This window comes from Phacochoerus africanus, chromosome 9 (assembly GCF_016906955.1).
Source record: "Phacochoerus africanus isolate WHEZ1 chromosome 9, ROS_Pafr_v1, whole genome shotgun sequence".
In the NCBI taxonomy this organism is placed as follows: Eukaryota; Metazoa; Chordata; class Mammalia; order Artiodactyla; family Suidae; genus Phacochoerus; species Phacochoerus africanus.
This window is the reverse complement of record NC_062552.1, coordinates 124411461-124430965: the sequence shown is the minus strand read 5'-3', so window position 1 is coordinate 124430965 and position 19505 is coordinate 124411461. Positions and strand designations below refer to the sequence as shown.

The window sequence follows — 19505 nt, the reverse complement described above, 5'->3', positions numbered from 1 at the left end:
AAAGGAATGAAGACAAAGAAGCTGTTTCTTTGCATTAGACCAAAGAGCTCCAGAAAAGGATTATTCGGCATAGAGGAATCAAACGCTGGCATTTAACATCATGCCTCCAGGAAAGGAGGACTTGTTCTTCATTCGACAAGGCCCAAGAAGGCATGAATTCCTCAACTGACGCCCATGGCAAAACGTAAAGGATTGCACAAACCACCAGGCTTTCAAGTGGATCAAGGATCTCAAGGGCATGAAACCTCTGTTCTGTCTCTCTTGGCCATTAGGACGGGCCAAAGAGACCTCATAACCATACCTTTCCAACAAAACACAAAAGAGGCATTTTGTAGTTCTGACGATCGAATGTGTCGCCCACACTTAATCATCACTGTGGGCACTCCAAAAAAGCCAAGAGAAGCATGGGCTACTGCTCACAAGAGCTCCATGCCTTTCAAGCACATCATGGCCTCCTTGAGAGGAATCCAAGCAAGACGTATGGGGGTGAGGGGAAACAAGCCAAAGTCAAGAACTTCCACCTTCCAAACTGCTCACCCCTCCTTGCCCATGGAGTGGGGACCTACTGCACTACTACAAAGGGCAGTTTGACCTGCTTGGTGGGCTATGCTTCCCCTTCAGCCCCAAGGTAGGACCCTGGCCAGGACACCCCAGACCCTGGCCGCCATGACCCGAACCCAGACGGCAGCACGGGCCATGCCTCACCTTGGGATCTCTCCTGCCACCACCGCCACTGGAGGGGTCTCGTCCCCACGGAGCCTGGCCTGGCCTTCAGCTTCCACCCTACAAAGGACCCAAGAGACAAGGGGAGACCCACAGTGAGAGGCCATCGACTGGGCTCCTCGGGTGGTCGTCGCTGCCCCGTTGGGCTCGAGGATGGAAAGGCAGGAAGAGAAAGGCCCCGTTTCCTTGCGAGTGGACCTCAGAGTTCCAGACACACATTATTCGTCATCGATGCCTCATACGCTGGCATTGATCATCATCGATCCAGAAAAGGGGGACCTTCTCTTCCCTCGCCATGGCCCGTGGAGTCAGGCATTCCTCCCCGCACGGCCACTGGGCAACCCAAGGGGCCCGCCCCACCCAACGAGGCCTCGCCATCCCTCGGGGGGCCTCTAGGACCCGTCCCCTGGCTTTCGGTCTCTCTGGGCCACGGAGGACCAGCTGGGCCCCTGTGCAGGACGCCCAAGAGACCTTCCTAGCCAGAGCCGTCCCATCCCTGGGACGCCAGAGCCCTTCTGGACTGCTGGCCTCGCCCGCATCTGCCGCCCACCCTCCACCAGCCCCTCGGACTGCCCTGCCCAGCCCAGCCCCGACAAGCCCTGGGATGCTGCTCACACTGCTCCCCTGGCTCCAAAGACAACGCTGCCATCCTCGCCTGCTCATCCAGGAAGGAGCCTGCCTTCGGGCCTGGCGGCTGCCTGCTGAACACTAAAAAAGCCAAGAGCAGGAGACCCAATGGCACGGCCATTCTCCAGGCTCGCGGCTTCCACACGCACACCTCCATCAGGGCAACCCTGCTGGCAGGGCAGAGCGCTGTCTCAGGACACCCACCAACCACCAGCTGGCCACCTACTCCCAGGACACAGGTGGTCCGTCCCTGAACCGCCTACCTCACTCACCCTTCCCCACAGGGTCAGCCTCAGGGACATCACTCTTTGCCACTTGGATGACCAGCTGCCCATGGCATGGCAGGAGGCAGACCATGGGGGGTGGGGTCACCAGGGAAGTAGTGCCTTGCCAATGATGGCCCTCCCTTTGCTCTCGTCCTCCAGTTCTGGCAGGCTGGTCCACAGGGGCTCCCACTGGCCCACTGCGTGAATGCAAGCACCAGGAAGGCCCCCCAGAGGACACATGGATGGACCCCCTGGATGCCTGGCCTCGCCCGCGAGGGTCACGGCACGGAGGACATTGGACCTCAGCGTTCCAGACACGTATTCATCGTACATGACTCATACGCCACCAGTAGTCATCATCGATCCAATACTGTCCCCCTCCGTCTTCCCTGAGGGCCACCCTCTGGGTGGACCCATTCACCAAAGGGCCGCCAAGACGTCCACACCCTCTGCACCCTTCACAACCTCAATGCCGGCTCCGGACATCCACTCAGCGCCCAACTCGCCCAACCCAAAGGCACAGACCAGACTCTTACCCACACTGCTTCCTTGGCCATCTCCCCCACTGAAGCAATCGTCTAGGGGCCTCACCAGGGAAACGGGCCCAATCAGCTTGACGGGGTCCGGTGGGCACCCCACGACACAGACGCGAAGCTGCCAGAAAGGAAAGAGACCCGTACGGTGACAGACAGAGCCAGGCGACAGACAAGAGGGACAGACCGAGGCAGAGACCCCGAGACAGAGAGTCAGGGACAGCAACAGAGAGACAGGGACAGCGAGGAGGACCCCCACTGACTCGCCCTTTCTGCACTCAGCGGACTCAAGCGTCACCCCGTTCTGCTCCTTCCCCGGGGTCCAGGTGTTTCTGCTCCGAGCCCAAGGAGGCAGAACCTCGGGGCTTGGGGGTTGAAGGTCAGGCTGGGGCTGGGCTGCACTCTGTCCCCTAAATGGGACCGCCGTTGCTTCACAAGGACACACGTCTCTGCCGGGACAGAGCCCGGGCCCCCTTGAGCCATCCATCCGATAACCCGCATCTGCCAGGCCCGTCTCGTGACACCTGCTTCCCTGCGCCCCGGTCTTCCCACAGAAGAGTCACTGGACCAGGCTTCTCCATCACCCAACTCCATCCCGTCCGCAACCCAGACAGTGACAACGGAGGTCCCTGGCCCCTGAAGGTCTCCAGCCCCTGAGCAAACGAGATCGGGACTGGGTCCACTCCCAGCCCACTCCCAAAGGAGCCCATCCCAGTCCACAGTGGACTCTGGAGGCTCTGCCACCTCAGGGGTCCAGACAGGGCGTTCCTCACTGGCCTGGCCTCATCCTCTACCAATCCCCACCACTGGCTCATGGGGCTCCAACCAGACACCCACTCCGGGCTCCATGCCTCTCTGGCCCATCATGGCCTCCTTGAGAGGAAGCCAAGCGAGACATCATGTGGATGAGCTCAAGACCCTGCCACCTCCTGAACTGCTCACCCCTCCTTCCCCATGGAGTGGGGCCCTCCGTCCCGCCTGAGTAGCCATGTTCTCCTGGCTCAGTTTCCGGAGGACTTGGGACTCAGCTGCATCAGCATTGGATCTCAGAGTTCCTGAGGTGTATTCACCATGCAAGACTCATACACGCACCAGCAGTCATCATCGATCCGATACCTTTCCTCTGTCCTCCCCTGTGTCTGTCTTCCGTGTGGACCAATTCTAGAAGGTGCTCCTTTAAGTAAACTCCTCTTTACTAGTCACAACATCTAAGCTATGTCTTCTGCGTCCATCCTCCTCATGTCCACACTGCAACCAACCTCTGCGACCAAGGCCAAGTTCCTGACGCTTACTTACATTGCTCCTCCTCTGTCACACCCGCTGTTTGCACTTTCAGGGGCTTCCCCAGGGAATGGCTCTGAATCCACTCAAATGTGTCCACTGTGCAAAAGAAAAGGGGTGGGGGGGCAAAAGCAATTACGTCATAAAACAAAGGGACACAGTGATACAGTCAAAGTAAAAAGATCAAGAGTGAGACCAATCCACCATCGCTGAGTCTCACTTTCTACCTGGAATGGACTCGTGCCTCACCACTTTCAAATTTTCTCATCACGTTGAGGTACTTCTGCTGCAAGCAACATCAAGCTGAACCTCGAGTTTGGGGAATTTAATGTCGCGCCAATAAACAGGACTCATAACTATTCTTACCTACAGGTTTCCATCAGGACAAAGCTTTGTCCACCTGGTGCCATTTATCACTTAATGGCCATCAATGACACCATACACATGAAAACTCTTGCCCTGACCCCAGGTTGTCCCAGGAAACAATCCCTGAACTTTTCTTCTCCATCTCCAATTTCCATATTTTCTAGGGTATTACCAATCAGCCACAAAGACCCTTCTGTCTGAAGGTCTTATCTCCAGACTTAAAGAGAGCAGGAATCAATGCATTCCAAACAGCCAAGGATCGAACATGACACCAAAATGGACTCTGGATTCTCTGGGACCTCAGGGGTCCAGGCAGCAATTCATCATCGGTCATGATACCTCCTCCTCCAATCCTCAGTATCGGCTCATTGGGGTCCAATTGGAAACCCCCTCATGGCTCCACTCCTGTCAAGCCAGTCACAACTTCACTGACAAGAATCTAAGCAGCATATGAGGGGCAATGACCAAAGGTCAAAACCCCTTCAACCTCCCTAATTGCTCACCCCTCCATCGCCACGGAGGGAGGACCACTTATCCTCCTGAATAGCCATGTGCTCTCCGCCACTCATCATGTCCGAGTGGCAGGTCGCCCTTGGCCATGGGCTCTGCTTCAGCTTGGGCCCCACGGTAGGACCCTGGCCAGGACACCCCAGACCCTGGCCGCCATGACCCGAACCTAGACGGCAGCACGGGCCATGTCTCACCTTGGGATCTCTCCTACCACCACCGCCACAGGAGGGGTCTCGTCCCCACGGAGCCTGGCCTGGCCTTCGGCTTCCACCCTACAAAGGACCCAAGAGACAAGGGGAGACCCACAGTGAGAGGCCATCGACTGGGCTCCTCGGGCGGTCGTCGCTGCCCCGTTGGGCTCGAGGATGGAAAGGCAGGAAGAGAAAGGCCCCGTTTCCTTGCGAGTGGACCTCAGAGTTCCAGACACACATTATTCGTCATCGATGCCTCATACGCTGGCATTGATCATCATCGATCCAGAAAAGGGGGACCTTCTCTTCCCTCGCCATGGCCCGTGGAGTCAGGCATTCCTCCCCGCACGGCCACTGGGCAACCCAAGGGGCCCGCCCCACCCAACGAGGTCTCGCCATCCCTCGGGGGGCCTCTAGGACCCGTCCCCTGGCTTTCGGTCTCTCTGGGCCACGGAGGACCAGCTGGGCCCCTGTGCAGGACGCCCAAGAGACCTTCCTAGCCAGAGCCGTCCCATCCCTGGGACGCCAGAGCCCTTCTGGACTGCTGGCCTCGCCCGCATCTGCCGCCCACCCTCCACCAGCCCCTCGGAATGCCCTGCCCAGCCCAGCCCCGACAAGCCCTGGGATGCTGCTTACACTGGCCTCCTGGCTCCAAAGACAACGCTGCCATCCTCGCCTACTCATCCAGGAAGGAGCCTGCCTTCGGGTCCGGCGGCTACACACTGAGGAGTACAAAGCCAAGAGCAGGAGACCCAATGGCAGAGCCATTCTCCAGGGTCGCTGCTTCCACACACACACCTGGCCATAGCCTGGCATGCGGCATACCATGGGGGTCACCAAGGACCTGGCAAATGCCTTCACTCCCTTTCTCTCTAGATTCAGTTCTCTGATACTGCCGGACAGGTGCTCACATTTTCCCATTGGGCTAACACCAGGAAAATGCTGGAATGCCCATGCTCTGTCAGTCACCCTCATTGTTTCCTGACCTCTGCCTATTGGGTCACTGCTTTGTGGACACTGAACCAGTTTCCTTCTTCAGTGGACCTCAGAGTTTCAGACAGGTTTTCATCGTACAGGACGCATATGCCACCAGCAGTCATCTTCAGTCCAATACTGTCCCTCCTGTGTTCCCTTAGCTTGACCTTCTTTGTTGATCAATTTATTAAAGGGCTGGGTAAGATATCAACACCCTACCTGAACTTCCAGGGGTCCATGGGATGAGAAGCGTCCCATGACATCTGTCACCATGGACTGTGCAATTTGGTCTTGCCTTTACTCCCTCTCCCTTTGGTTTCCTTTTCTTTTTATTTAAACATGGAATTCCCTTTCCCAGGCCCCCCAAAGCAAGTTTTTAAATTTTAATATAAAATAATTTAAGAAATTCTCACTTAATCTCCATATTTCTTTTAATGTATGTTTCCTTTTTTATGCACTCATTAAATTTTTATTTTTCATAACAGTTTTTACGTATAGTTGATCTACATTGCTGTGCCCATTTCTGCTGTGCAGCATAGTCATATACTTATACACATTATTTATCCTACGGCCTTCCATCATTTTCTATCTCGAGAGTTGGGATACTGTTCACTGTGCTGTACAGTAGGACCTCTCTGCTTATCCATTCTAAACATAATAGTTTGTTAATGTGGTAGTTTTCCTCTTATACACAAACCCTTTAAAAGAGACTCATACCACACAAAAATGTTGACTCTCATTCATCAGTATCTGTAAGATCCTTTCCACGAACATGCAAAATGCTTACTCATTTACTGCTTAATTATAGCAAACATTTACAGTTTTATTAATAGTACTTCTTGCAGTTCCCGTCGTGGCGCAGTGGTTAACGAATCCGACTAGGAACCATGAGGTTGCGGGTTCGATCCCTGGTCTTGCTCAGTGGGTTAGGGATCTGCGTTGCCCTGAGTTATGGTGTAGCTTGCGGACGGGGCTCAGATCCTGCATGGCTGTGGACTCTGGCGTAGGCCAGCAGCTACAGCTCCAATCAGACCCCTAGCCTGGGAACATTCATCTGCCACGGGAGCAGCCCAAAAAATGGCAAAAGCCAAAAAAGAAAAAAAAAATACTGTTTCTTGTCCTACCACATGTTTCATATGACAATCCTTCAGCTTCTTTTATATGGTTGTTTTATTTTACAATTGTTCTTCTATGTGTTATTAATTATACATTTACATTTATAAACTCCAAATGGGAATCTGACATTTGTCTCTTCCTAACTTTGATCTTGGGCATCATTTCCCACAGAAGCATACTGGCTCTTTTCTCGTTCATGGACATTTCTGTTTTGATTAATTCACAATTACTCAAACCAGCATCCATCACAAAAAAACTGTAAGTCCTTTGAATAATCCTAACATCAGTCTATAAAGTCACCTCCGCAGAGGCCCAGCCCTTTCATTAACTGAGTTCGGTGCACCACATACGGATGTAGCATCACATTCTCGTCCACCCGTGGTCACTGACAGTGGTGCGTTGGGACTTCTTTGATTGTACTTGATATTGTCAGTAACACAGTAATACCTTATCTAAAAACATGGCTCCGTCCCACACAAGGACACTGACGATTCCACTGTGCTCCATGATTCTAACACAAAGATGCAACCAGAGGGCTCTTGATCATGCAGGAAATTTAAATCATCTCAAGGCATCCATTCTGTGACGATGTCCACGAATCGAGACCTAATTGTCACTGGTCCTTACTTGCGCATTTCACTTTTCAGTGATTTAGACGATCTTTTACTTGGAGTATGTTTTATTTTCTCTTGAGAAAATGAACTTAAAACTTATCCCTGACACAGGTGAGCCACGACTATTACTTACTATTGTCTGTATTATGTTAGCCAAAGATTTAAGTCATGTACTCTTTCCTTCTCTTTAGTTTTAAGTGTTTTCTCAATTTTCTACAGCATTTCTTGCGTGAATACAAATTTTTATATGAGATAGTCACACACTCCATTTCACTTATTTACTTATTTGATTATTTATTTCCCTGCTCCGACTATAATAATGAAGTGAAAATTCATGAAAGAACACAAGAAATAAACAAGATCTTTGTATATCCCTGACTTCTACCTACAGGATCCCTACAGAGAGACTGACTTAGATTTTTTTTTTTTGCTGGACCTCAGAGTTTCTGACACATGTTATTTATCATCCATGATTCAAACCACCAGTAATCATCATTGGTCCAGGACTGGCCCAATTTCTCTTTGTTCATTTCTAAATTGTTCCTTAATTTATCAATTTATACTAATCATATAGTAAATACTCTTAAGCGAACCACCCAACCCAACGCAGGACCTTCGACTGTTACTCACCCAGGTCTCCACGCTTGTGCTGTGTAGATGCCGCCAAAGAGCTTGTCATCACGGAAGGCGCCAAACCCCTTCAGGCAGGTCCACTCTGAGGAAGACACAGCACAATAGTTGATACGGAGAAATTAGGACTGTATCTACCCTGACCCTTCCTTTCCATCTTTCACTTACTCCATTTTTTAGATATGTATTAATTTCTCACAATTTTCTATGAACAGAAAGAACCGCCTCAACCCTGAAAGTTGTCCAGACCAGTAAAACTGTCCATACCTACATGATCCTTTACCAAAGGAGGAGTCTCCTAGATCCACTTATTTTTTAATGAAGGTCGGCGTCTTCACTCTTTATTAATAATATATCTTGCATCCTCACATGTTGGTGACTGAATGATGCTTCATTTTCTGCTTTATCTTTTTAATGGTTCTACCTATACTTCATTAATAATGACAAATCAAAACCTATACATCCCGAATAAAAACATGAACTTTGTATATTTCTGTCATTTGTCTATATTATCATTTCCAAACGAGGGACTGAACTAATTGCGTTGTGTGTTGGATCTTAGCATTTCAGACACTGCGAGTTGTCATCATTGGTCCACGTTCGCAGTGCGTGTTCTTCGTTCGTGTCTATGTTTTATTGATTCAATTGTTCTTCTTTGATAATAAGTACAAGATTCACCAAAAAACCCAAGGCCAAGATCCTACAGTCTATCTATAAAATCATTTCCCACCCTGACCTTATCTCGTCTATTAATCTAGCTCAACTTTATACATTATCAGTTAATCAGGATGTTTCATATCATACTTTTTATTGGACAGTAATTAACTTTGATTAATTTTTTTTGTCTTTTTGTCTTTTTAGGGCTGCACCCACGGCACATGGAGGTTCCCAGGCCAGGGGTCGAATCGGAGCTATTGCCGCTGGCCTCCACCACAGCCACAGCGATGCCAGATCCGAGCTGTGTCTGCGACCTACACCACAGCTCACGGCAACGTCGGATCCTTAACCCACTGAGCGAGGCCAGGGATTGAACCTGCATCCTCACGGATGCTAGTCGGGTTCGTTTCCAGTGAGCCGCAACGGAACTCCAACTTTGATTCATTTAATACAATTTAATAATACAGACACACGCTTAAAGGAAGACCCAAAGCGAGATGAGACCTCTGACCATTCATTACTCACCTATAAGTGAAATTATTTGCCAAAGAGAAACAGACTCGCAGACTTTGAAAAACTGATGGTTACCAAAGGGGATAGGTGTGTGGGTCAGGGTGGAGGGATGGACTGGAGGTTTGGGATTGGCATGTGCCCATGTGCCCACTGAGCTACATGAAACGACTGGCCAACAGGGACCTACTGTAGAGCACAGGGAACTCTAGCCAGCACTCTGTGATTATCTATCTGATAATCTTTCTGATTCTTTTTCAGAAAAGAATCTGCAACAGAATGGGTGTGTGCATATGTATAACTGATTCACTTGTACTGCAGAAGTTATCACAATATTGCAAATCCACGAAACTTCAATAAAACTTTAAAAAATGGAAAAAAAGGAGGACCAAAGCAGAGACAGCCTCATCATTAATCTACACTATTCTTCATATACATAGTAATTTAGTTATTTATTAATTCATAGTAATATTCGTATATTTTTCTCTTCATAAGTCAAACGTCAAACTTACTCTACTATTGATTCTTTTATAACAGCATTTTAACAATTTATGGCCACAAGTCCAAGAAGAAGATCACTGTATGTTCCTAGACAAATGTCCTTAGGAAAATTTCAAACAGGTGAATGGGCTGGATTCTCTTCCAGTTGGACCTCTGAGTTCCAGACCCTACTAGTGAGTCCCAGACATCTGCACCGGTCCAGGTTTGGCCCTCTTATTCTTCATTTTTTGCTTAATTCAATCATTCACAAGTAAAAACAAAATTAACATGTGCAAATCACAAAGCCTAAGAAGTTTCTTGCAAATCCCTATTATCTCTCTATAGAAGGATATTCCACAGGGTCGGCAGCTCGTCCTCTATGTGGCCTCCATGTCTAATATTCATCGGTGGTAACGGGTCAGTTAATCAACATCATGCCTCATATCAAGACCAGCTTCATTCTTAGACTAGGGTTGGCCTTCTGTCCTTTGTTTCCTAGATCTTTAAACAGGGAGTACCCTTAGCTGCCTTGACATGAAATGTATCTATTACTCACACAGGTCCCCACACACAGACGTAACCATAAAACTTTTGAGTACAGGGACGAGGGCAAAACCCTAAACAGCTTTGCGCACCCACTCTGCCGAGCATAGAGGAAAGCAGGTGTTAAACAGATTGAGATGTTATTTCTACGGATCACTGCTGTCCACATTTCATTTCCTTAGTCATTTAAAGGGATTTAAATGATGCTAAATGATAACGTCACTAATTGATGTTAATAATTTGTCTCATCTCTTAAAAAAAGAACAACGCCAAACTCACCGCTGATTCAGAGCAGTAACACTGACAATTTATTATCTCTCTCTGTGCGCTGGTTCACCAAAGAGGCAGCACCCTTGATCCAATTATTCCTTAATGGGCACGCATATTTCCAAATTAAATTAAAGCTAGGTTTTGTCTTATCTCACATAAGTGGACAATGCTTCACCCTCTTTATCTTTATTTTCTTACATAATTCTGTAGAGCTCTGTTGATTTTTTGTAACAATAATAATAACCATCAAAATTCATGAATCAGGAGTTCCCGTCATGGCGCAGTGGTTAACGAATCCGACTAGGAACCATGAGGTTGCGGGTTCGATCCCTGGCCTTGCTCAGTGGGTTAACTATCCGGCATTGCCGTGAGCTGTGGTGCAGGTTGCAGACGCGGCTCGGATCCCGCGTTGCTGTGGCTCTGGCGTAGGCTGGTGGCTACAGCTCCGATTCAACCCCTAGCCTGGGAACCTCCATATGCCACGGGAGCAGCCCAAGAAATAGCAAAAAGACAAAAAAAAAAAATTCATGAATCACAAAGAGGCAAGAACAAGATTTTTGTGTGCATTCCTAGTCTGTCTAGAGGATCACTTCCAACAGAGGCCGCAGACTAGGCGATGCTGTATAGTAGCTCAGAGGCAGATGCATATTACCCACTACCCATGATTCATACCCCACCAGTTATCCCCGACTGGTCCAGGATTTTCCTTCTTTTTCCTCATTCATTTGAACAGTTGTTGATTTTTCATTTTTAAGTGGATTTTTCATTTAATAAAATATATTTACCTTAATCACAAAAGCTCAAGAATAGGAGTCTTAAGTATCCCTAACATCTGTACTTAGAATAATTTCCCCCAGCAACCAACTACATCTTTCATCAATCAATCTGAGTTTGCAGGTCTGCATTAAGGAACATATGTCACATGTGAATCCCACAGTGGGCTTATATTTGACACATGCTTTCAGCAAAACAGTGAATATTCTTTGCCCACATTTTTTAATTAAAGTATAACTGAGTTACAATGCTGTGCCAATTTTTGCTGTACGGCAAAGTGACGCAGCAGTACACATATATGCATTCTTTCTCTTATAGAGCTTATATCATATTTTCATATTGTGTTATATATTATTGTATACATAGTATATATTATATGCATATATAACATTATATTACATATTATATTATATGTTATATATAACATTATATTACATATTATATGTTATATATAATATATACTATATACATATTATATATCATATTATATTTTCTTCTGTCATCGGGATACGGTCTATTCCGAGAGATGGTTTATGGTTCCCTGGGCTGTACAGCAGGACCTTATGGCTTATCCATTCTAAACGTAAGCGTTTGCATCGACTAACCCCAAACTCTCAGTCCATCCACTCCCTCCCTCCAATCCCCTTGGTAAGTACAAGTCTGTTAAAATAGTGACTATTCTTAAACAAGCCCCCCATACACCAAAATAAGAGCTTTGACGATTACTCACATTGGTCTCTTGGCTCCTAACACAGAGTTTAGAGCCATGGCAGAAGGATAACACCACTTCAGTTCATTCACTCTGAGCATGAGCAACACAGATCATAAAACACGGAGACAGTCTTCCCATTAATACATGCTTTTCTCATTTCATTTTCTCAGTCATTTAAATATTTACTATTTTAAAGTGTGATTTCTTTTTCTCTAAACACACTGCTCGAACTCACAACTGACTCGAAGCAGGAACACAGATTAATACCTGTCCCTGTCTACGTCATTCTCACCCGAAAACGCAACTCCCCTGATCCAGGTATTGCGTGGTGAACCCCTGTGGTTCCACATGGTTAAGAGTAATTCAGGCCTCACCAGATACTTTCATAGCGAAATAGCTTTACCCTTTTCATCTTTATACACTGACGTATTTGTTTACTTTTATTCACTTAAGGCAATAAAATCAAAATCCATGCAGCCACCAAAGGCTGAGAATGTGATCCTTGAATATGACTGAAATCTATTCTATCCAAGGCATCATCCCCAGAGATGTAAACACTTAATTTTTGTGTGTGATGGACCTCAGGAGGTTGCACGTGTTTTGATCATAAACCGTAGTTCAGAATGCATTCCTCGCTCATCATTGGTCCGTGGGTGGCCTTTTTGTTCATATCATTTGTACATCGTTTCTATAGACAGCACAACGCACCATCAGAACCGGGACACGGGCTAGTACTTACAGTGCCAACTTGTTCTTCCCTTCCCAGGAAAACAGCTTACATCTTTATCAACGAAGGAATCCTTCCAGAAAACCTGAAACAGACATTGAAAGAGAATGACACGGACTCCGCCTGCTTTTAAACTCATCCCAAGTGATGACATTAATCATAATTAAATTAATCATACATTTGGGTTCCCCAGCATTAGCACAAGCCTGTCCCTGTTTGATGTGCTCATGTATTGTTGCCATCCACTCATCTTAACTATAAATCCCTAAACATCGCAGCAGCCTCGAGACCTTGGTCTTTTTAGAAGGCCAAAGTCAGCTAAGATGCATCAATTTTGTGACATATACATGTGATCTCAGACTCACAGACACAGAGAACAGATTTGTGGCTGCCAGGGGGGGAGGGGGGAGGGAGTGGGAGAGACTGAGAATTGGGGGTTAACAGATGGATTCAAACAATTACATTTAGAATGGATAAGCAATGAGGTCCTATTGTAGAGCACAGGAACAATAGCCAGTCTCTTGGGATAAAACACGATGGAAGATAATACAAGAAAAATAAGTCTGTACACACACATATATCTATGTGCACCTGGGTCACTCTGCTGTACAGCAGAATTGGGCACAACCTTGTCAATCAACTCTACTCTCATTTTAAAAAGAGCTGATGTCCAAGACTGTGACACCGTCTCCCCTGAACCGAGCTGGTCCCCGTTCACTTCCTTCGACGTTTAGATACTTATTAATGAAGGTATTTGTCGTATCTCTAAACGCAAGCAACCTGGAACTCAACAGTGACGCCCAGCAAGAGGACCATTATGACAAGCCTTTGACCGTGACCACGACCGCGACCGTGACCGGCCGAACGTGAGAATGTACGAGAAATGCAGGTGGGCAGACCTCACACCAGTTTGACGGAGACAGGGCGTGAGCAGTCTGTAGCTTAACCAGCCCTCCAGGCGGTTCTGATGCTCAAGTTTGAGAACACGGCTCCATGGTTCTCTAACCCACAGGGGTGACAGCCTTGCTCCACTGGTTTCTTAAGGCACAGTCACACTTCAAAAATGAATTTCGGTCACACATTTTTTCTTAATTAATCCAGCCTTATTCTCTTTATCTATCTGTTAGTTATTTATTTTCCATATATCCATCTAACAGCGCTTTAATGTACTCCCTTAGAATAATGCAGTAAGTCCCCAGCATCCATCCAACCCCCATAATCAAATTCTTGAAAATTACTGACATCTAGCTATAGACTCATTCCCACACATAGAATGTACCAAATGTCCTTTTGAAATGAACTTCCACGATGGAGAAATGAATTAATCACAAGACACATTCAGAATGCATTCCGTGCACCTCACGGGTCCCCCTGCTTGACACTTTTTCATTTAACTTCTACTTTCTTTAAAGATATAAGAAAGAACAGGCATGAACCCACTACCCACTCCATATCCAAACACTGTAAATATCTTACAGATGCCTGGGGGTTGCTTCATTGAATTAACAACTTAAATCTTGTGTTCAGTTTCTCACAATCACAAGTGTCAAAGGACTATGTACGTTTCCCCCCAACTTTATTGAGGAGTAACTGACAAATAGTTGTCTATATTTAAATGCACAACATGAAGATTTAAGTTACATAAACATTGTGCAGTGATCATAATGGAACAGTCAAGCCAAGGACTTGATCACAATTTGTTATGTGACACCTTTTTTGTCACTGGTTCATGCTCAGCACTCTTTAATGCAGTTCGCTAGGTGAATACACTTTTTTTCCCTATTTCATAATTTTTAAAAAATGCCTGTAACCCAAAGATAGCACAGAACATGAACACTAATAATTACAAGCATCTCTCCCTGTGCCCCTTATGCTAAAGTACAAAAGCCTCTGTGTGTGTGTGTGTGTGTGTGTACATATTGCTTTTTAGGGCCACACCCTCAGCATATGGACGTGCCCAGGCTTGGGGTCGAATCCGAGCTGTAGCCACCGGCCTACACCACGGCTCACAGCACCACCAGATCTTTAACCTGCTGAGCTAGGCCAAGGATCAAACCCTCATCCTCATGGATACTAGATGGATTCATTTCCCCTGCACCACAACAGGAACTCCCAGCCTCTAAACATTTTTAATGGACTTCAATTTCTTGGAAATAAATTGCGAGTGATGTTTGTTCTCTGACACACTCTATAGTTATTCCAGATTCGGCCCTATTTTTCCTCCATTTGTTAATAATTTCTTTAGTTATTAATGTATTGCTTAACTTTTAATAAGCAATCAGTATCTATGAAACTCAAAAGGTTACAAATAAGCTTCTTGGTTATCCTTAACCACTCTTCCTAAGACCATTTGTTTCAGAAGAACAGACTAGATTTCTTTTTGCTCTGGACCTAGTTCTGGGTGAGCATCCCTCATCCTCCAACCCATACGCCACCAATTCTTAATATTAATTCAGACTTCACCCTCTTTGTTATTCAATTATAATTTTGTTTAGCGATAAATCACTGAGTCACGAATAATAAACACATACCCATGAGTTTTTAAAGTCGTTTTAATCTCTAACATCTGTACCTAGAATCATTTTCTACAGAGTGAGTCTTCTAGGTTTCTTTTGTTAACCAACCTTGTGTCGAATGTATGGATTAGCCAACATAATTGCTTCATTTCATCCTCTTACTTTGTTTATCTTTATTCCAAGGCTGGCATGGACTAATCCCTAACACCTCAGCAATCCACCTGTTTCATTAATTGACTTCAATGTTTCAATTTAGATTAATAAACATAATGCTTCATATTAATTCCATTTGGGGGCCACGGTTGGCATTCCCCAATTGTATTTCACCTTTTTTAGTAATACAGGAAGTACCCCTAAACAAAGCACCTAACGTGAGGCAAGAACGTTGACTATTACTCACACTGGTCTCTACGGCCTACGGTATACATGCCACCATTGTGACCATGGAAGAATCCTTAAATCAGCTTGAGGGGGTCCATTCTTAGGAGTACAGAGCAGAGCAGATGGTTTTAAAAGGTTGAGACCTAATCTCCTTTGGTCCTGCTAATCCACCTTTCATTTAATGAGTCATTTAGGGAATTAGCCACTTGGGGAAATGTTTCTTTAATTTCTCCTAAATTAACAAACAACAACAATCTTGCCACTGACATGAAATATGAACATTGCCTATTAACTATTCAACTCCGTCTATAAAATCCACAACTAGAGGGCACACCCTTGCTCCAGCTGTTTCCTAATGACACATATGTATCAAAAGTATTTCTCGGAGTTCCCGTCGTGGCGCAGTGGTTAACGAATCCGACTAGGAACCATGAGGTTGCGGGTTCAGTCCCTGCCCTTGCTCAATGGGTTAACGATCCGGCGTTGCCGTGAGCTGGGGTGTAGGTTGCAGACGCGGCTCGGATCCCGCGTTGCTGTGGCTCTGGCGTGGGCCGGTGGCTACAGCTCCGATTCGACCCCTAGCCTGGGAACCTCCATATGCCGCGGGAGCGGCCCAAGAAATAGCAACAACAACAACAACAACAACAAAAAAGACAAAAGACAAAAAAAAAGTATTTCTCGTCTTAATACATATTTTCATAATTGGACAATGCTTTATGACTTCCATTTTTATGTTCCCAGTAGTGGATGGATTACTTTGTTGCTCCAATTATAAAAAGAGAGATGGTAAGAACAGAAACCAAAAAATGAGACTCTTCTACAGTCATGATTCTAGAATCACTTCACACAGGGCAATGGATAAGATTTCTTTTGTTTGGGACCTCTCAGTTCCAGAGACTACGCATCCCACAGGACTCACAAACCACCAGCAGTCCTCATGGATCCAACACTGTCCCTCCTTTAATTCAATCATTTAGACATTGTCCACTGATTAATTGATGGTTTCACCCATAATAATTGCTAAAGCCTCTTATTCGCCGAAACCCAAGATGAGCTAATCTGTATATTAGGATCATTCTCCCATCAATGTATCTCTCTGACTCAAGATCCTGTTTTTCCTCTATGCATTAATCAATATAATCAATGCCATCTTTATTTAATCGATTCCATATCTGTCACTGGGCCAAAGTTGGCCTTTTTAAATTATACGTCACCTTTTATAATGATATAGTGAATATTCTTTAAAAAAAAAAAAAAACCACTAAAGTAAGGCATGAATTTTAGCTATTACTCACGCTGGTCTCTATGCTTCTACGACAGGCATGCAACCATAGTGGGAGATGCTTAAATCAGCTCGTGTGTGTCAAGGAATAGAGAGGAGAGCAGATGATCCAGACAACTGAGACACTATTTCCACTGATCCCTGCCTTTCACCTCTCATCTACTCAATCATTCGGGGATTTACATGCCCCTGATGCTGTAGCTTTGCAACAAAGGAAATGATGACAAACTTGAAAGAGAACCGGCACCCAGAACTCTTATGTCGTAGAGTCTGGATGATTCTTAGCCAACGAGGCAACATCCTTGATTCACTTATTTCTTAGGGGGCATCAGTGTCTCCCTCAATGTTTATGAGTAGTATTTATTGCCTTACCACATTCATTCACAGACAGCACTTAACTAGTAATAATAAATTAAATTAAAATCTATGAACTCAAAGTCAGAACATGATTTTTGTATATTCCTGACATCTCTTTATAGGATCATTTCCAAGTGAGATTCTACTAATTATGTTAGACCTCAGGGTTTCAGACACATTGTATTCATTGTTCCTAATTTATATGCCATCAGTCGTCATCACTGGACTATGGTTGCGTTTCTTTTTCTTCATTCATTTCTACATCTGTATTGAATAAATCAAATAAACCCATTGATAATAATATAATGAATACATGATTCCAAAACCCCAGAACAAGATATTTAACTACCCCAAATACAGTAGACAGAATCGTTTCCCATGTAGACTTCACTTCTGTGATTAATGAACCTCAATATTGATTAAACAACATAATGTTTCCTTACTGATTAAGCTTCATTATTATTTTTATATTTAGACATAGTTAATTTTTATCATCTGTATTACTTTTAATACTACAGAGAAGCCCTTAAACAAATGACCCAAGGAGTTCCCGTCGTGGCACAGCGGAAACAAATCTGACTGGAACCATGAGGTTGCCGGTTCGATCCCTGGCCTCGCTCAGTGGGTTAAGGATCCGGTGGTGCCGTGAGCTGTGGTCTAGGTCACAGATGTGGCTCGGATCTGGCATAAAAAGACAAAAAAGCCAAAAAGAAAAAAAAAACCCAAACCAAGACAAGAACTTTGACTCCTACTCACCTTTGTCTCTTTCCCAACACGGAGGCAACGTGACAACCTTAATCACAGAAGTTGAAATCAGCTTAGAGGATCCATTCTGAACAGTACCAAGCAGAGAAGATGATAAAAAGATTGAGACATTCAATCCATTCATTCACTGTTTCCAGCATTCATACACATAGTCATTTGGGAATTTACTTCTTTATTTACTCATTTATTCGTTTATTTTTGACTATCCAACAGCCAGTTGATTTTATTACCTCACAGCACAACGTATTAAAAGAATTCAAAGATAGAATTGATTAATGGCAAAATTATTTTATGTTGCTCTTAATAAATTCCGCATGAAGAGTGTAACTGACTCAAAGCAGAAGCTATGACTTATCACTGTCTATAACATCCTTAGTCAAAGGTGTAATTCACGTGACCCACTTAAAGTTGATTTCAATTTATATCAGTGTTATTTTCCGTACCATACATTTTAGGCATGAGTAGTATTTCTGCCTCTTCATCTTTGCTTAATCATTGGTTTATTTACTCTGCCATTTATTCTTTTAGAGTAAGATTTTGTAAAATTCACGACACAAAGACCAAAAATGACATCTTTGTATATTCCAGACATCTGCCTATGGAATCACTTTACACAAAAGGAATGGGCTAGATTGCCTCATGTTGGGCCTCAGAGTTCCAGACACACAAGGACTCATCGTATGTAACTCATAAGCCACCTGTCATCATGACCGATTGGCCCAGGAGTGGGACCCTTTCTTCCCTCTCATCGCTATTTATTTACCGATCGATTTGTCAGTTCGCTCATAAGAATGACATAAATATCTGTGAATCAGAAAGAGCATAAGATCCTTAATATCCCTAATTTCTATCTATGGAATCATTAGCCTCATCAAATATACCTCTTTCATCAATTGTCATCTTTGATGCAAACACCTATTAATCAACACAACACTTCATGTCAGTTCTGTATTTATCCACGGACCATGACTAGCCTTCTTTGAATATATTTAACGCTATTTTTTTACCAGTACCGTGAAGAAGCGAAACCCGAACTAAGAGAAGACTCTGACTGTCACACCATCTGCTCGTACTTTACTTGCGCACAGGACCACCCGTGCAGCTCCTGTGACGGCCAAATGCTTAATCGGTTCAGGTGCATCAGTTCTGAGAAATACAAAGCAGAGCAGATGATAATAATAATGAGAGGCCCTTTCCTGATAATGCGCACTTCAACTTTCATAGAGTCAGTCACTTAGGAATACAAGGGATCATGTGTATGAATTTATTCTTTTTTGTTGTTGTTCACTCCCATGGCCTACGGACGTTCCCGGGCTGGGGATGGAACCCATGCCACAGTGGCATCCAGAGCCACAGCAGTGACAAGGCTGGATTCTTAACCTGATGAACCATGAGGGAACGCCTATGAATTTATTCTTAATGAACAAAACCACAGGAAGCTTTACACAGACCAAGAAGGAGACTTGTGTCACTTCCGGTCTGTATCAGTCTCGGACAAAGAAGTCAGACCTGTGAACCGTTTCCATTTCCTAGTGAATTTCAGATTTTCTTTTTTTTTTTTGAACTTTTTTTTTTATCGCCTGTACCACGTATATGAAGAGGATAAATACACTTCAATCTCTTCCTCTTAACTTACCTATCTGCTCATTGTTTATTTGGGCCATTTTTTTTTTTAACAGTACACTCAAACTTCGTAAAC

General features: G+C 45.0%; 1 long non-coding RNA gene, 8 other non-coding genes and 1 pseudogene across 9 annotated transcripts; all 10 read right to left on the bottom strand.

Annotated features, from left to right (window-relative positions):
- Positions 1-915: 915 nt before the first annotated feature.
- LOC125136975 (small nucleolar RNA SNORD113/SNORD114 family) lies at positions 916-990 on the bottom strand. The gene has a single exon (XR_007137298.1). It is a non-coding gene; the product is annotated as a small nucleolar RNA SNORD113/SNORD114 family (small nucleolar RNA).
- Positions 991-1911: 921 nt separating this feature from the next.
- LOC125136959 (small nucleolar RNA SNORD113/SNORD114 family) lies at positions 1912-1983 on the bottom strand. Its single transcript, XR_007137283.1, has one exon. It is a non-coding gene; the product is annotated as a small nucleolar RNA SNORD113/SNORD114 family (small nucleolar RNA).
- Positions 1984-3188: 1205 nt separating this feature from the next.
- LOC125136987 (small nucleolar RNA SNORD113/SNORD114 family) lies at positions 3189-3261 on the bottom strand. The gene has a single exon (XR_007137310.1). It is a non-coding gene; the product is annotated as a small nucleolar RNA SNORD113/SNORD114 family (small nucleolar RNA).
- A 1449-nt stretch (positions 3262-4710) lies between these two features.
- On the bottom strand, positions 4711-4785 carry LOC125136974 (small nucleolar RNA SNORD113/SNORD114 family). The gene has a single exon (XR_007137297.1). It is a non-coding gene; the product is annotated as a small nucleolar RNA SNORD113/SNORD114 family (small nucleolar RNA).
- Positions 4786-5134: 349 nt separating this feature from the next.
- LOC125135219 (uncharacterized) lies at positions 5135-17870 on the bottom strand. The gene is made up of 4 exons (XR_007136917.1): positions 17798-17870; positions 12518-12590; positions 7833-7917; positions 5135-5219 (listed from the first exon to the last, which is right to left on the bottom strand). It is a non-coding gene; the product is annotated as an uncharacterized LOC125135219 (long non-coding RNA).
- LOC125136990 (small nucleolar RNA SNORD113/SNORD114 family) lies at positions 5536-5607 on the bottom strand. The gene has a single exon (XR_007137313.1). It is a non-coding gene; the product is annotated as a small nucleolar RNA SNORD113/SNORD114 family (small nucleolar RNA).
- Positions 7633-7705, bottom strand: LOC125136986 (small nucleolar RNA SNORD113/SNORD114 family). The gene has a single exon (XR_007137309.1). It is a non-coding gene; the product is annotated as a small nucleolar RNA SNORD113/SNORD114 family (small nucleolar RNA).
- Positions 16278-16348, bottom strand: LOC125137032 (small nucleolar RNA SNORD113/SNORD114 family). The gene has a single exon (XR_007137343.1). It is a non-coding gene; the product is annotated as a small nucleolar RNA SNORD113/SNORD114 family (small nucleolar RNA).
- LOC125136991 (small nucleolar RNA SNORD113/SNORD114 family) lies at positions 17196-17270 on the bottom strand. Its single transcript, XR_007137314.1, has one exon. It is a non-coding gene; the product is annotated as a small nucleolar RNA SNORD113/SNORD114 family (small nucleolar RNA).
- A 578-nt stretch (positions 17871-18448) lies between the features above and the next one.
- LOC125137001 (uncharacterized) lies at positions 18449-18528 on the bottom strand (annotated as a pseudogene).
- Positions 18529-19505: the final 977 nt, after the last annotated feature.